Source organism: Capricornis sumatraensis, chromosome X (genome assembly GCF_032405125.1).
Source record: "Capricornis sumatraensis isolate serow.1 chromosome X, serow.2, whole genome shotgun sequence".
In the NCBI taxonomy this organism is placed as follows: Eukaryota; Metazoa; Chordata; class Mammalia; order Artiodactyla; family Bovidae; genus Capricornis; species Capricornis sumatraensis.
In genome coordinates, this window is record NC_091092.1 from 36,474,177 (window position 1) to 36,492,926 (window position 18,750).

Here is an 18,750-nt window from a genome sequence, read left to right on the forward strand (position 1 = left end):
GGTTTGAGAAAAGTTAAGTTCAGGTGGAACCAGGTGTCATGGCAACACAACATTTTAAAAGAAACCTTTTAATTTTGTATAGAGAGGGGGAAAAAAATGTCTGACACTTGTAGTTTGTTTCCGCCTGCTGCTTAAGAAAGAGGAAGAAACAGTCTGACACTTGCAGTCTATTTCCTCTGTTTGGGGGCCCGAAGCCTTCCTGCTTGTTACCCTCTCATTCCCCACTTTGCTTTCAGGAAAATTATATCCTCACCCTGCTTATTTAACTTATATGCAGAGTACATCATGCTAAATGCCAGGCTGGATGAAGCACAAGCTGGAATCAAGATTGCAGGGAGAAATATCAATAACCTCAGATATGCAGATGACACCACCATCATGGCAGCAAGTGAAGAGGAACTAAAAAGGCTCTTGATGAAAGTGAAAGAGGAGAGTGAAAGAGTTGGCTTAAAACTTAACATTCAAAAAACTAGGATCATGGCATCCGATTCCATCACTTAATGGCAAAAAGATGGGGAAATAATGGAAACAGTGAGAGACTTTATTTTCTTGGGCCTCAAAATCACTGCAGATGGTGACTGCAGCCATGAAATTAAAAGACACTTGCTCCTTGGACGAAAAGCTATGAGCAACATAGCTAGCATAGTAAAAAGCAGAGACATTACTTTGCCAACAAAGGTCCATCTAGTCAAAGCTATGGTTTTTCCAGTAGTCATGTATGGATGTGAGAGTTGGATTATAAGGAAAGCTGAGCACCAAAGAATTGATGCTTTTGAACTGTGGTGTTGAAGACTCTTGAGAGTCCCTTGGACTCCAAGGAGATCCAACCAGGAAATCAGTCCTGAATATTCATTGGAAGGACTCATGCTGCAGCTGAAACTCCAATACTTTGCCCACCAGATGCAAAGAACTGACTCCCTGGAGAAGACCCTGATGCTGGGAAAGATTAAAGGTAGGATGAGATGGGGACGACAGAGGATGAGATAGTTGGATGGCATTACTGACTCGATGGACATGAGTTTGGGCAAGCTCTGGGAGTTGGTGATAGACAGGGAAGCCTGGTGTGCTGCAGCCAATGGGATCTCACATAGTCGGACACGACTAAGTGACTGAAATGAACTGAACTGATGCTGCCTAGGGAGTGGGGCATTGTTCTCTTCCATAACTGCTTCTGAGCTGATGAAGGGCATTGTCCCTAAACTGATGAGGGAACATTCTCCTAACCCTCATATTGAGGATCTCTGATCCAGGGGCCCCAAGTAGTAGTTGGAGGAAGCTGTCATAGTCGTAGGAGTTTGAGCAACCATTTGTAACTTAAAAACCTTCATGAGGCTAGAAACAAATCCAGTTACACAGTTATAGATGCAGGAAGCAAACAGCAAAAACAGAACAATCAGAATTATTGCAATCAGGATAGTTTTCCACCAAGAGGAACTAGTTAACATTTCCCAAAGTGAGGAAATTGAGGTCAGGAATATCCACAGCCTGAATCATCTTGTTCATGCGTTTTGTAAAGTGAGTAATATTAGTGCTTATATCTGGTATATATGTACAGCACTGTGTATGAATAATGGCACAAGTTCCTCCTTGTGCAGCTGTTAGAATATCTAAGGTAAATCTGCTTTGTAAAACCACCATTCTAATCTGTATTAGTATTAAGAGCTGAAATAGCTTTTTGAGAATCTTGTAAAGCCTGTTGAGTAAAGTTAGTCAGAGCATCAACTCACAGCATAACATCTGTATTTCCTAGAGAGAGAAGAAGTATTGCAGCCAAATAATCATACCAGTTTAATACAGATTTGGTTCAACGAGTTCTAAGGTGTGGCAATTTAGCAGACTTCTCTGGAAGCTCTGAAAATGTGAAGCCATGAATAAAAGCTAGATCTAGGGTGCATCTCCCTAACCAGCCAGGGGCAAACCACACCCATAGGTAAGATGCTAATTCTAATATATTCTCAAAAATGAAAATGGAAAGCCATTTATATATGTGTATATATATATATATAGATATAGATTTAGATATGATAGGTAAATGGAATAGCAAATACTTACATAGAAATATTCATTATAGTGATAAGAGGTTGAGGAAAGAAACAGAATTAGAAGTGTTCTGAATATCCTATCTCAAATATGGGGCATCACATTAAACTAGTTTATTTTTTGACTCAGAAGTTAAAGAATTATTTTGAACAACATACAGGATAATATAATGAGATATAAAACATGACCCTCTAAGTCATTGGAAAACACAAAAATGAAGTCTCTATACTGAAAGTTAGAAAAGCACGGATTTTTTAAAGAAAGCATATAAGACAAATGGGCAGAATAAAATCAATATCAATTATTAAAACAAATGTGAGTTTAACTCCTACACTGAGATTGAATAGACAGATAGGTAGGTGTGTGTGTATGTGTGTTACACTGAGTTGAAAAACAATTTGTGAAAGAAAACCTTTGAAAAAGTTAAATAAAAAATGTTACACAAATGAAAACAAAAGGAAACAGGGGTAGCAAAATACCACTTGCAGTAAAATTCAAAACATTAAGTTTTAAATTTAATTAAATTAAGTAAAATTCAAAACATAAAGCATTAAGTGGGACCAAAAGTTCATTTTATATTGATAAAGCATAAGATTCTTAGTGTAGTAAATGTTTTATTTAATTGCTAAATGATTATCAGGAAAAATACAAATAACTGGTTTATTGAACCCACAAACTTTGAGAGGTATGGATAACAAATGTTTTGTTCTGTTTTGTTTTTCCAGTCACTGCCTTCAGTCACGCCCTGTTGACCTTGTCTTCTCAATCCATTTAATGACATTTCTGGTAGTCTCCTCAGTTGGTCATTTTTAGTGATCATTAAGCAGGATATATTCTAATTAAAAACTATAAACTCATTTCCTTCTTTCCCTCCCTGTCTTACTTGACGATCACACCAAAGGACCTGTAGAAGAGAGGTATGGGCTTCTTTTCTTTTAACCCTCCTTCCCTCTCTTCTGGTTCTAGCTTTTCTGGGATATAAAACCTGAAAAAAGGAAACAGAAGAAATAGCAGGGGTTCTTTCACATAATTGGCTGCCAAGGTGATATTTTTTTTTCTCCCAATGCTTCCCTAGCACACACTGTCTGACAATTAACATTTTCTCTTAGGTACTCACAAGAGAGAAAAAGAGTGTGTGTGTCAAGGTCTCCTGCAGGGCACATTATCAATTTTGTAGTGAGTCCCACAGAAGGTCCGTCCTAACATGCAATTTTTTTAACAGTTGGATTTGCTCTCTTCTACTTTCAACACCAGATCTAACCCCTCACATTATATTTCAAAGACTTTGCTGCTGTGGTCCTGTGATCTATCTGGTGGTCAGCCCTTTTGAACTATGTATGGCTCAAGGTCAACTAATTTCATCAATGTCCACTTGATCCCAGGAAATCCATTTCCTTGCCATGTCAAACACAGGGAATTCAAAGTAAATTGGAATGAACCTGGACTGGTGATTCGTTTCATATATGATATACATGTTTCAATGCCATTCTCCCAAATCATTCCACCCTCTTCCTCTCCCACAGAGTCCAAAAGAGATATCAATATACTTCATATATAGGCACACATTTCCTTGGAAAACTTGCTTCAGTTAACTACGGATGGGAGAAGCACTTCCACCTTTCCTTATGGAAAGGACAGGGAAAAGTTTTGGCACACATCAACAGGCCAATGGCTCACTACTCAAAAAAATCTGCCCACTGCACAAACAACTGTTAATATTAGGAGTGCCTGATCCTGACTTCTGTACCATAGAATGTGGAGTACTTGACATATTTTTGTCCTCAGCTTTGAAAGCTAACTCTCCAAGTTCAGGGAAATATGAAGTCTCATACAGTATTCTATTATATAGAATTAAAAAAAAAGAAATGTAGATGTAATGGTTATCCATAAAAAGAAAACAACTAGAAAATAATGATTCTTTTTTTCTCAATTTTCATTACTTGAATTGACAAAACTTATTTTAGAATAATGAAGACCTAAATATCACAGTTAATAATATTGACTTAAGAATAATCTATGGACTAGAGATCAGCCCTGGAATTTCTTTGGAAGGAATGATGCTAAAGCTGAAACTCCAGTACTTTGGCTACCTCATGCAAAGAGTTGACTCATTGGAAAAGACTCTGATGCTGGGAGGGGATTGGGGGCTGGAGGAGAAGGGGACGACAGAGGATGAGATGGCTGGATGGCATCACTGACTCGATGGACGTGAATCTGAGCGAACTCTGGGAGCTGATGATGGACAGGGAGGCCTGGCGTGCTGCAATTCATGGGGTCGCAAAGAGTTGGACACGACTGAGCGACTGAACTGAACTGAACTGATTATAACTAATAAGCTAAGATTAAACTGTATAACTGTGCCTACAAGTTCTTTAAATGATCTCTTATCAGGCCACACACACACAAAAAAAACTCAATAAATTCTGCAAAGTATTCAGTATACAGGTTCCAATAACATCTCTAGTGCAATGAGATGAAATTAATAACTAGGGGATAAAAACAACAACAAAAACTAAACCCACATGAAAAAGATTATCCTTAATTCTATTTAGGCAAAAATAAGAATCAGAACTTCACTCAAAAACCAAACTGAAAATTAGTGATTTCAGTCTCAGTCCACAGACTTTATACTTAAATCAAACTTTTGGCCTCCATGCTTAATAGTGACAGACACTATAAAGAACAAAAGTGAGCATACAATGGACTACAGGTAAATTCTAATCCACCACGCTTCTTTTTAAGAAATAAAGTTTTATGGGAACATAGTCACATTCATTCATTTTTACTTTTTCCATGGCTGCTTTGCTGCTAATCACAGTTTAATAGTTATGACAGAGATCATTAGACCAGAAAAGTCCAAAATATTCACTATCTAGCCCTTAAGGTGAGGTGAAGTCGCTCAGTAGTGTCTGACTCTTTGCGACCCCATGGACTATAGCCTACCAGCCTTCTCCATCCATGGGATTCTCCAGGCAAGAATACTGGAGTGGGTTACCATTTCCTTCTCCAGGGGATCTTCCCGACCTAGGGATCGAACCCGGGTCTCCCACAATGGAGGCAGACACTTTAACCTCTGAGCCACCAGGGCCTTACAGAATAAATTTGTAAGCTCTGATAAAGAGAGGAAACAAAAAAATAAATTCATGATCAAAACAAGATAAACATTTTCATGGACCATATATACAAAAAATATGCATTAACTTGAATGAAAAAAAAATAGGAATTGTAGCATAAGATTCAATAAATGCCAAAAGACAAGAGGTAAACACCCTTAAAATGTTATAAGAAAGAAAAAAAATGCCTGTCACCTTAGATATATGTGCTATGTTTAGTCACTCAGTTGTGTCCAACTCTTGTGAACTCATGGACTATATAGCCCATCAGGTTCCTCTGTCCATGTAATTTCCCAGGCAAGAATACTGGAGTGGGTTGCCATGTCCTTCTTCAGGGGATTTTCCCGACCCAAGAATTGAACCTGTGTCTCCTATATCTTCTGCATTGCAGGCAGATTCTTTACACATTGAAAATATATCCTTTAAAAATGAAGGTGGGGCAGCCAGTTTGGAAAATACTCTGACAGTTCTCCAAAAAGAGCAATGGAAAACTGTTCACACACACAAAAACACAAATCTTTTAAACCAGTGTTCTAGCAGAATTATTCACAAAAGCCGAAGGTTGAAAATCCCAAATGGGGACATCCCTGGTGGTATACTGACTAAAACTCAGTGCTTCCAATTCAGGGGGCCTGGGTTCCATCCCTTGTTGGGGAACTAGCTTCCACATGCTGCAACTAACAGTCTGCTTGCCACAACAGGCTACAACTAAGTCCTGGTACAGCCAAATAAATAAATCAATTTTTAAAAATCCCAAATGCCCATTCACTGATAAGTGGATGAACAAAATGTAGGCTATGCATATGCTGGAATATTAGTTGACATAAAAAGGAATACTGTACTGATAAATGGCACAACATGGATTAACACTGAAAACATTAGGCTAAGTGAAGAAATTCAGACAAAAAAACCCTACATATTATATGATTCCGGCAAGATGAAATGTATAGAATAGGTATTGAATTTATAGAGATAGAGGTCTTCCCTGGTGGCTCAGTTGTAAAGAGACTGCCTGCAATGTGGGAATCACAGGTTCGATTCCTGGGTTGGAAAGATCCCCAAATGGCAACTCATTCCAATGTTCTTGCTGAGAAATCCCATGGGCAGAGTAGTCTGGAGGGCTACAGTCCATGGGATTGCAAGAGTCATACACGACTTAGTGATTAACTACCACCACCATAGAGATAGAAAGCAGATTAGTGGTTGCCAGAGAAACTGGGAAAAGGTGTAAATGAGGAGTGACTACTAATGGGTATGGACTTCTGCTTTTATTTAGAGCATATAAAGCTGGAAAGATCACTACTTTCACTTAAATAATAATAAAAAAGTCAAATAAGCTTCAAAATCATAACTTTTCCTGAGTGCACTAGAAGACTTGAATTCACACGGCAAGCAACCAAATAAATAAAATTCCAAAGAGTGACAAGCCCCACCAAAGAGAAATATGATACCTGAACTGTCTCACCTTTGACAGAGCATGGGAAAGAGAGGCATAGCCATCACACAGGCAGGTAAGAAGTCAGTTCCTAAAGGCCAATTGTGGACTACACTTTGAAACTAAGCTCTTTCAACACAAGTAGGTGTCTAGTAAAATTTAGTGAACATTTTATATTCTTCCTTACATATTTTCATATTGTTTGAATTGTTCAAAATGAAATTTTTTCATTATAAAACCAATACAATGGAGGTTGTTTACTGTAGAGGGAGGGTGGGCATCTACAAATTATATGAACAGGAAAATCACAGAAGAGGAAGCTGAATGCCCCATGTGTGCATGTGTGCAGGGTCATCCCCAACTGTTTGAGACTCCATGGACTGTAACCTGCCAGGCTCCTCTGTCCATGGAATTTTCCAGGCAAGAATATTAGAGTGGGTTGCCATTTCCTTCTCTAAGGGATCTTCCCAACCCAGGGATTGAACACTCATCACGTGTGTCTCCTGAACTGGCAGGCAGATTCTTTACCACTAGCACCACCTGGGAAGGCTCAATGCCCTATAAACATACAGAAAGTATATAACCAATATTATTGATAGTAAAGGAAATGCAAAATACAAAAATAATGAAATACCATTTCATATCTCTGTAGTGACAAACTATTTTTATAAACTCCCTGTACCATTTGTTGGTAGGGATGTGAGAAAATAGGGAGAGGAGCTCTCACACTCTTGAATAAATTGTTATCACCACATTCTGGAAAAATCCTTTGAAGTTAAACATGGTGATATCCAAAGGAGCTTCGATTTCACATCCAGAAATACACCCTAGAGAAATTTGTATACAAGTGTATATGAGGTAAAGTAAGAATGTGCATTTGAGAAATAAGAACATCAATCAATAAACTGCAGTGGGTTAATGAAAATATACCATCACAAGCTGAAATTCAAGACTGCTGGTAGAAATGTCAACAATATCATATAGGCACATGATACAACTTTAATAGCAGAAAATGAAGAATAACTAAAGAAACTTTTTAAAGCGGAGAGTGAAAAGGCTGGGTTAAAGCTCAACATTAAAAAAAACTAAGATCATGACATCTGGTCCTATTCAGTTCAGCTCAGTTCAGCCTCTCAGTCGTGTACAACTCTTTGTGACCCCATGAATCGCAGCACGCCAGGCCTCCCTGTCCATCACCAACTCCCGGAGTTCACTCAGACTCACGTCCATCGAGTCAGTGATGCCATCCAGCCACCTCATCCTCTGTCGTCCCCTTCTCCTCCTGCCCCCAATCCCTCTCAGCATCAGAGTCTTTTCCAGTGAGTCAACACTTCACATGAGGTAGCCAAAGTACTGGAGTTTCAGCTTTAGCATCATTCCTTCCAATGAACACCCAGGGCTGATTTCTTCAGAATGGACTGGTTGGATCTCCTTGCAGTCCAAGGGACTCTCAAGAGTCTTCTCCAACACCACAGTTCAAAAGCATCAATTCTTCAGTGCTCAGCTTTCTTCACAGTCCAACTCTCACATCCATACATGACCACAGGAAAAACCATAGCCTTGACTAGACGGACCTTAGTTGGCAAAGTAATGTCTCTGCTTTTCAGTATGCTATCTAGGTTGGTCATAAGTTTCCTTTCAAGGAGTAAGCGTCTTTTAATTTCATGGCTGAAATCACCATCTGCAGTGATTTTGGAGCCCCCAAAAATAAAGTCTGATACTGTTTTCACTGTTTCCCCATCTATTTCCCATGAAATGATGGGAGACCAGATGCCATGATCTTCGTTTTCTGAATGTTGAGCTTTAAGCCAACTTTTTCACTCTCCACTTTCACTTTCATCAAGAGGCTTTTTAGCTCCTCTTCACTTTCTGCCATAAGGGTGGTGTCATCTGCATATCTGAGGTTATTGATATTTCTCCCAGCAATCTTGATTCCAGCTTGTGCTTCTTCCAGTCCAGCATTTCTCATGATGTACTCTGCATATAAGTTAAATAAGCAGGGTGACAGTATACAGCCTTGATGTACTCCTTTTCCTATTTGGAACCAGTCTGTTGTTCCATGTCCAGCTCTAACTGTTGCCTCCTGACCTTCATATTACTTCATGGCAAATAGAAGGGGGAAAATTGGAAAGTGACAGATTTTATTTTCTTCGACTTAAAAATCACTGTGGATGGTGACTGCAGTCATGAAATTCAAAGATACTTGTTCCTTGGAAGGAAAGCTATGACAAACTTAGACAGTATATAAAAAGCAGAGACATCACTTAACCAACAGAGATCTATATAGTCAAAGCTGTGGTTTTTTCCAGTCATTATGTGCAGATGTGAGAGCTGGACCATAAAGAAGGCTGATCACCAAAATAATTGATGTTTTCGAATTGTGATGCTGGAGAAGACTCTTCAGAGTCCCTTGAACTGCATGGAGATCAAACCAGTCAATCCTAAAGGAAATCAACTGAAACTGAATGATTCCAATACTTTAGTCACCTGATGCAAAGAGCTAACTCATTGGAAAAGAGCATGATGCTGGGAAAGATTGAAGAAGGTAAAAGGAGAAGGGGCAGCAGAGCATGAGATGGTTAGATAGCATCATCAACCCAACGGACATAAATGTGAGCAAACTCGGAGATATGAAAGAATTATATACCCATCTATAGAAGAATTACATATTGTGTATGGATAAATATATATAAATGAATGGTAACAAGAATGTGAAAGATGAGCATGGAAGTCATAATAAAGGGAGGTATGCTGCTGCTGCTAAGTCACATCAGTCGTGTCCAGCTCTGTGTGACCCCATAGACAGCATCCCACCAGGCTCCACCGTCCCTGGGATTCTCCAGGCAAGAACACTGGAGTGGGTTGCCCTTTCCTTCTCCAGTGCATGAAAGTGAAAAGTGAAAGTGAAGTCGTTCAGTTGTGTCCAACTCTTCGCGACCCCATGGACTGCAGCTTACCAGGCTCCTCCGTCCATGGGATTTCCCAGGAAAGAGTACTGGAGTGAGGTGCCATTGCCTTCTCCGAAAGGAAAGCATAGAGGGAGATTAATCTTAGGCAGGGTAAACTAGAGGCTTCAATTGATCACTAAAGTATTATATCTTTAAAAACATCTAATTGAAGCAAATATGAAATTATAAGATTTTTACAAACTGTCATGTTTGCTTCTGTATTCTTTTTGAGACTGAGGATTCTCTGGTGGCTCAGACGGTAAAGAATCCACGTGCAATGCAGGAGACCTGGGTTTAATCCCTAGGTTGGGAAAATACCCTGGAGGAGGGCATGGCAACCCAGTCTGCTTTCTTGCCTGGAGAATCCCCATGGACAGAGGAGCCTGGTGGGCTACAGTCCATGGGGTCGCAAAGAGTCAGACACAACTGAGCAACCTAGCACAGAATGCAGCACAATACTAAAATTTAAATGAGTGCAATTACAACAAAAATTCTAAACTCAGGAAGTTTGGCCTAAATCTGGTCACACCTGTAAAATTTTAATTTTTAATACATCCAATATAAAATTTGAAAGATGAAAAAAACTATTCATTCGACTTAAGAAAATAATAAAATCACTCCTCGGGGAGTAGGAGAAAGAAGTTATGAAAATAATTAGAGAAATTCTTAAATTATAAAATGGAAAAATATGTCAACATTGGTAAATACAAAATTTTCCTCTAAAAAGGGGGAAAACTTTAGCAAGCATAACAAACAAAATGAAAACATAAAGAAAGCAGATTAACAACATTAAGAATTAGAGGAGAAAAAAAAAAAGTAAATTATGATAATAAATAAACTTGAACAGTAGGTAATTTGCTAATTAAATAAAACTTAGATTGAATTTAATTAAGAAAGCTCAATATACAAATATCAGCTGATGTAATTACATGATATGCTATAGCATAATCTCCATATTAGTTGCCAGAATCAGCTTAAATTAATCCATCCTTTTAGTTTTAACCTATTTCAGAAATTATAACATTTCAGGAAAGTTTATTTTGCAAACCTAACAGAACCCTGAGCCCAATACCTATGAAAGAGAGCCCAAAGTAGAAAAATGAATCAATCTCAACTGTAAATAGAAATAATTAAATCATAAATATGAAGGAAATTATTGTAACTGAGTTGGATTTTTTCCAGGAATGTGAGACTCATTTTTTTAAATTAAATACATATTTTACCATAACAATTGAAATAATGGAAGCCCAAAACTCAAACTATGTGGTTTCCTCAGTAGGTACAGAACAAATATTTGATAAAATTGATATTCATTCCTAATGAAAAAAATCTTAATAACTTAAGGGGAGAAACATACTTAAAACACTAAATAGTACTTGTCTCAGACCAACAATAAATATTGAACATAATAGTGAATTAAGTGTATTAGAATTATCTGGGAATCTTTTTACCATACCAATTCCTGAGCCCCAATAATTCTAATTAAGGAAATTGCATCTGTAAAACTTCCCTGATTGTTCTAACGCAGACTGTGGAACACACAGTGAGGAACACTACATTACAGGCTGTCCATTATAGTGAGTAATAAGAGAATACCAACTATTACCACAGTTATTCAGCATTTTCTGGAAAATCTTGTCAAAAGTATTATGAAAAACATAAATAAAATACTCAAAGGTAGAAATCATTTTAGATATAATATTATCCAGAGAATAAGATAGAGGACAAATGAAAACTTATCAGAAATAATCAAGGCATTACTGTGCCAATAAGTCAGAAAGACAATTCATAAAACTTTCTATTTTTCTCCATACAGACAGGAATTATAGAAAAATGTTCCTAACACACAAAAAATGAAACATCTGAAAATAAGGACAAGACATTCTGAAGACTAGAAATTACTGCATAATTTTTAAAAAGTAATGCCACATAATGTATGATTTTTAAAAATGGAGAAAACTTCACAAGGGAAAGTAGAAACAGACGACTACTGAATTGCTTACCATGAACAGCTATACCCTCTAGCCCAGAGTCTCAACTAGAAATAATTTGATTTTTACAAAGAGCAACAGCTCTTTCTGCCAAATAAAGAGTGTATACAGGTCCAGTATTCAAGACAAAAAGGTGAGCAAATGCCAATGGAAAGTCAAGTTCACAGTCATAACTACTAGGTAGAGACTAGGGAAATGAACATATAATATACGGGATCATTAACATAGTCTGTGGAGCACCCTGAAGAAACTGACAATGGAAGATAAGCTTAGAAACACAGCTTCAAAAGTATGTAATAAAAAAGCATTAATAGCACAAAAGAATAAGGAAATTAGATAATTTATAAGAATGCAAAGACATGATTATAAATTAGAAAATTAAAGTCCTATTCAAACATTTCTAAAAATTTACAAACAAATAATTCCTTGAAATAAGTAGTGGGCTTATAAAATAACCCAACAAAATATATATGGAATAAACGTGAATCTTTTAAAGTAAGATTATTTGGGTAAATGAAAAATTAGCACACTAATTTTTCTGAAACTGGCAATTTCAAGGAAATAATAGGTAAGTTGATAGATTCTTAAAAATTAAAACATGTAAGTAGAGGAGGCTAGTTAGGTCATAGTATATATAGGACCTGTCACCCTATTACAGAGAAAGGATGCAAATAGATAACATTTTTATTAATGCAGCTTTGTATAAGGGATTTCCTATCACTTTTAATAGATCTCACCCTCATCAATATATTTTAGTTTTACATTATTCAACAAGCCTGAAGTTCTCAGAGTAGAGCTTGAAAATGTAAAGTTACTTTAGAATATTTTAGGCTTTAAGTTTGCTCCTGTTTCCAGGATCAGTTCCTAAAGAGAGAAGAGCCTTGCAAATCAAAGTGTGGTCTGAGGACCAGCAGCACTGGCAAGACCTTGAAGTCTGTTAGAAATGCAGAGTTTCAGACCATATGCAAGATCTGCTGAATTAGAATATGCATTTTTTAAGAGAGCCCCAATTAATCGTTATAATGTTAAAGTCCAAGACCACTGGCCCATAAACGGCAAAACAGTAAAAATTTAAGGATTCTGGACCACTCTGTCATTGTTGCAACTATTTGATCCTACCATTGTAGTGAAAAAGGAGTCAGAGACAATATATAAACAAATGAATGCATCTGTGTTACATGAAAACTTTATAAAAATAAGTGGTAGGGAACTTCTGATTTCACTAAGATGGAATATTCCCACTAGTCCTTCCACATAGAAATAATACAAAAAACAAACATAGAAGGAAAGAAAAACCCAACAAGAGGAACAACATGTTAGCAGGTTCTAACAATTTCCTTCTTGCTTCCGATATATCAGAGATCAGGGTGCTGGAAAATCCTATAACACAAAAGTACCGACATGTATAAATAATTCTGCTTCTTTTAGGAAAAGTAAAGAGGAAAATGGTAGCTTAGCAGAAAAGACCCACAAAAGGTGATAATACCCACAATTCTCCAGCCAAATACCAAGAAAAGTTGTACTTCAACCTTGTAGAGCCAGAAGGGCTGACACTTGGAGAGAATAAAAGAAAAAAATGAAGGTAAGATTTTTAAACTTTGCTTGAACTACTAAAATGTTGATACAAGAAGACTGGAATAAGTTACAAATATTAATAGTATTTGTAATATTATTATTATATTATAATAATGTGTAATATAAATATGTAACACAAAGATAAATTATAATAATAATAAATATAGTGTAATACCTAGAAAATCTACATATATATATATACACACACACAGATAAACTTAAAATTCTATATATAACTCTAAAGGAATTACTAAAAATATTCAACTAACCCATGTAAGGATGTGAAAAGAAGAACAAGAAACATAGCAAACAAACTAAAAACAAACTAGCAATCATTAATGCAAATAGTCTAAACAAATTAAAAGGCAGAAGTTTGCAGAATAGATACATATTTTAAAAATTCCCGCATGATCCATCTATATGTTATTCAAAAGAAACTTCCCTTTAACTATAATAATGTAGGTATTTTGGAAGTAAAAGGAATACCATGTGTACTAGTCAGGAATCTCCAGAGGAACCAAACCAATAGAGAGGAAAGAGGGAGAGAGCAAGCATCTACAGAACAACAAAATTATAGCTATCATTATACTTAATTGTAAGAAAACCTGAAAGTTTTCTCCTTAAGATCAGAAACAAAGCAAAAGTGTCTGCTTTCACCACTCTTATTAGATATACTGCTGGAAATCCACACTATAGAATAAATTTTAACAAAGAAATAAAGTATTATGATTACAAAGGAAGAGATAAAACTGTTGGTATTTGCAGATCCTGGAGCTAATAAGTACAAATCGACCAAATGTGTAAAGTGGTGACTCTCTTGTTGAGAAGCAATTATGTTGAAAAATAAGGAAGTGCGTGTCATAATGACACAGCAACTGCATTTCTAGAGAACATTTTCAAAGATATAAACAAGGAGTTACATATAAGAATATGTCATATCATTTTCATGATATCATGTTATCAATATTCATTATACCATTAATTATACTAAAATAGAAAACACACATAATAATATATTTTTATCTTTAATAGTAAGGTTTGGTTTTCTAGTTCCAAGTCCTAAGTACTACCATTGTCATTTTGGATCAGTCATTAAATAATGTAAAGTGCTACTGTAGATATTTTTATTTCCATTTCATGTTTTCTGTTAAAGAAATACAATTCATAATACTGGGCTTTCTTTTTTATTGAAGTATAGTTGTTGTACAATATTATACTATTTTCAGGTTACACCATAGCAATTCAATATTTTTACAGATTATACTCCATTTAACGTTATTTCAAAATAATGGCTATATTTCCCTGTGCTGTACAATATATTTTTGTTGCTTATGTATTTTATGCACAGCATGAGGAATATAAAAAATAAATAAATATAACAACAAAAAAGAAGAAACAGACTCACAGATATAGAAAACAAACTAGTGGATGTCAGTGGAGAGAGGAAAGGGAAAAGGAGCAAAACAAGGATAGAGGATTAAGATCTACAAACCACTATGTATAAAAAGAACTTTCTTTTTAATTTATTAAATGTACTTAATGTTGTTGAACAAATCAATTATCCTTCTTTATTCATTTTAAATGAAAAACTTTCTAAAAATGAAAAAGAAATCTTCATTGTTTATCTCTTATATTCCGGTACTATACTAGGAGTTGAAGATACAGAATTAATAGAGATGTGAGACATGTGTAGAATACTAATATTAAAATACAGACAATAATGAAATCCTAAATTAAAGTATCAGCAATGAGAACTTCAAAAAAAGTTTTCATTCAAGACATGACATGGAAGTAAAAATGACAAGACTTGACAATAGGTTGGATGTTGAAAATGAAAGAAAATGATAAGATATAATTAACTCCCAAGGATTTTTACTAGATGTTTGGGTGGATGGAGACACTCCTAAGTGAGTTAAACAATACAAAGAAAACACAACATTGAGGATAAAGATGGCTAAGTACAACTGAGATATATTTACTTTTCTGTGCCTATGAGACCTCTTGGTAGAAAGGTATATTTCTGATTTCATTGCTCTTTTATAGTTCATATTGTTCTGTTCTTGCCTAGACTTATTGCTGTTACTTTGTTTTTCTTTTTACATAACTCTTAATCCTTGCCTTTAGTTGCCCCTTATCTGATCTTTCCAATTCTTCTTTATTCAATTAGAGCAATCAGAATTTCTTACCATAACCCGGTTGATGTACCATGGTTCAGCACAAGTGGACACAAATATTCTGTTGTTTTCAACTGTCTTCCAGTTATACCAGAATTTCACTAGTTTTTCTGACTAATGACTCTTTCTTAGGACATAACAGCTAGAGAGCCGAAGTGTTGTGGGAGAAAGCTTATAAAACTCAACAAATCTAAAGAAATTATGAAAGTGTTAGTCGCTCAGTCACGCACAACTCTTTGCAACCCCATGAACAGTAGCCCACCAGGCTCCTCTGTATATGGAATTTTCCACTCAAGAATACTGGAGTGGGTTATCATTTTCTTCTCCAGGGGATCTTCCCAACCTAGGGGTAAGACCCAAGTTTACTGCATTGCAGGCAGATTCTCCACCACTGAACCACTGGGGAAGCCCTTTTAGTGCTTCAGTTCAGTTCAGTTCAGTTCAGTCGCTCAGTCGTGTCCAACTCTTCGTGACCCCATGAATCACAGCATGCCAGGCCTCCCTGTCCATCACCAACTCCCGGAGTTCACCCAGACTCACGTCCATCAAGTGAGTGATGCCATCCAGCCATCTCATTCTCTTTTGTCCCCCTTCTCCTCCTGACCCCAATCCCTCCCAGCATCACAGTCTTTTCCAATGAGTCAACTACTTGCATGAGATGGCCAAAGTACTGGAGCTTCAGCTTTAGCATCAGTCCTTCCAAAGAAATCCCAGAACTGATCTCCTTCAGAATGGACTGGTTGGATCTCCTTGCAGTCCAAGGGACTCTCAAGAGTCTTCTCCAACACCACAGTTCAAAAGCATCAATTAATTCCTCGGCGCTCAGGTTTCTTTATGGTCCAACTCTCACATCCTTACTTGACTACTGGAAAAAACATAGATTTGACTAGATGGAATTTTGTTGGGAAAGTAATGTCTCTGCTTTTTAAAATGCTATCTAGGTTGGTCATAGCTTTTCGTCCAAGGAGCAAGTGTCTTTTAATTTCATGGCTGCAGTCACCATCTGCAGTGATTTTGGAGCCCCCCAAAATAAAGTTTCTCACTGTTTTCATTGTTTCCCCATCTATTTGCCATGAAATGGTGGGACCAGATGCCATGATCTTAGTTTTCTGAATGTTAAGTTCTAAGCCAACTTTTTCACTCTCCTCTTTCACTTTCATCAAGAGGCTTTTTATTCCTTCATTTTCTGCCATAAGGGTGGTGTCATCTGCGTATTTGAGGTTATTGATATTTCTCCCTGCAATCTTGATTCCAGCTTTTGCTTCATCCAGCTTGGCATTTTGTATTATGTACTCTGCATATAAGTTAAATAAGCAGGGTGACAATATACAGCCTTAACATACTCCTTTTCCTATTTGAAACCAGTCTGTTTTTCCATGTCTGGTTCTAACTGTTGCTTCTTGACCTGCATACAGATTTCTCAGGAGGCAGGTAAGGTAACTATTAGAAAACTCTCAGAAGTGGAGAGTAGAAAGTAGAAGGCAGACCAACTAGAAAACTCATGACTCAAGGAACAACACAATAATAAACTCTCTGACTTTTTTTTTTCCTGCATATATGGCACACTGGAAACTAAACAACCCAGCAACCTGGAAATGCCAAGGAGTGAATAAAAAATAAAATCCTATCCTACCTTGCCACAGGACCATGAACTTGTAGGAAATAAAGCCTTGAATCTAGCCTGACACCATGGAATAAACTGTGATCTCAACACTGCCAGGATGTAACAGAGTATCCCCATATTCCCAGTAGATGATGTCAGGAAAGGCTGAGTAAAGATCCAGGTCATTCAGCCCCATAAGCAGGTAACAAGCACTCCCCCTCTGCAGTGTTACTTTCCCCATTCCACTGCTAGAAAGGTGTCAGAGGAAGTCAGCTAAAACAGAAGATTGAAAAACTGAGTCTCATGGTATAAAATATAGATCTTCAAGCTCTCAACAGAATATTACTAAATACATGAAGAAATAGAAGAATCTTAAACTGAATGAAAAGAAAATTAATAGATACCAACACCACAGTGACAGAAATGTCGGTTTCTGACAAAGAAACTCAAGTAGTCATCTTAATACATCACCAAGCAATGATGTACCTGCTTTAAACACATGAGAAAAAGAATAGCTTATCATAGAAATAGAATTTATTCAGAAAAATACAATAACTGAAATTTACAGACCTCAATGGATGGACCACAGAGTTACAGGAAAGGCATGGAGAAAAGAATATATGAACGATGCTGACCTAGATGGTGTTTCTTCCGATGGATTTGGGCAAAGTCAAATTAAAATCTTTGAGAAAAGATTCACCATTCTAGATGCCACTAGGAACACTTGTGATTCATGTTATGTCTGTTACATGTGTTCAATCACTCATTCGTGTCTGACTCTTTGTGGCCCCACAGCCTATAGCCCACAAGCCTCCCTCTGTCCATGGAATTGTTAGGCAAGAATACTGGAGTGGGTTGCTGTTTCCTTCTTCAGGGGATCTTCTTGACCCAGGGATCGAATCCATGTCTCTTGTGTCTCCTGCACTGTGGCAGGTGGATTCTTTATCACTGTACCACATGGGAAGCCCCTTGTGATTCATGGGAAGAGTTCTCAAAGAGTGGGATACAACTAGTGACTTTCAATGTCACTTTCACAGGGGTTTGGAAAAAGTTGAGTCCAACCCTCATGTAAGATTTTGAGGGAGACTGCAGATATGACGAAAATAGCAAGAGAACTAGAACCTGATGATGTGACTGAATTGCTACAACCTTATGACAAAACTTGAAAGACTGAGGAACTGCTCCTTTCGGATAAGCAATAAAGGTGGTTTCTTGAGATGGAATCTGTTCTTGTTGAAGATTAGGGAAATAACAACAAGGGTTTAGAATATTACATAAACTTAGTTGATAAAGCAGCCACAGGGTTTGAGAGGATTGACTCCACTTTAGAAGAAATTATGCTGTGGGTTAAATGCTATCAAACAGCCCTGCAGGCTACAGAGAATTCCATCATAAAAGGAAGAGTCAATCACTATGGTAAGCTTCACTGTTGTCTATCTTAAGAAATTTCCACAGCCATTCCCACCCTGAGCAACCACTACCCTGATTAGTCAGCAGCCATCAACATCTAGGCAAGACCCTCCACCAGCAAAAATATTACAACTAGCTGAAGGCTCAGATGATAGGTAGCATTTTTTTTTTTTTACCAATAAAGAATTTAGATATAACGCTACTGCATTACTCTTAGGAGACTATAGTGTAACCATAACTTTTCTATGTACTAGAAAACCAAATTATTAGTGTCATTATTATAATATTCCCTATATTATGGCGATCTGGAACAAAATCTCCAAGATATGCCTGTATACATATTTCCAGTTGTGTTGTATCCTGCCTCAACCTGTAAGTAGCAAGCTCAATCTTCACTTTTTCCAAGAAATATTACTTAATAAATTCCTTTCCATTTCTCTACCATCCTATTTCTATTTTGT

At 36.9% G+C, this 18,750-nt stretch overlaps 1 pseudogene; it reads right to left on the reverse strand.

Annotated features, from left to right (window-relative positions):
* Positions 1–1,226: 1,226 nt before the first annotated feature.
* The window catches only part of LOC138071630 (mRNA export factor-like), a 104,737-nt pseudogene continuing 87,213 nt past the window's right edge, over positions 1,227–18,750 (reverse strand).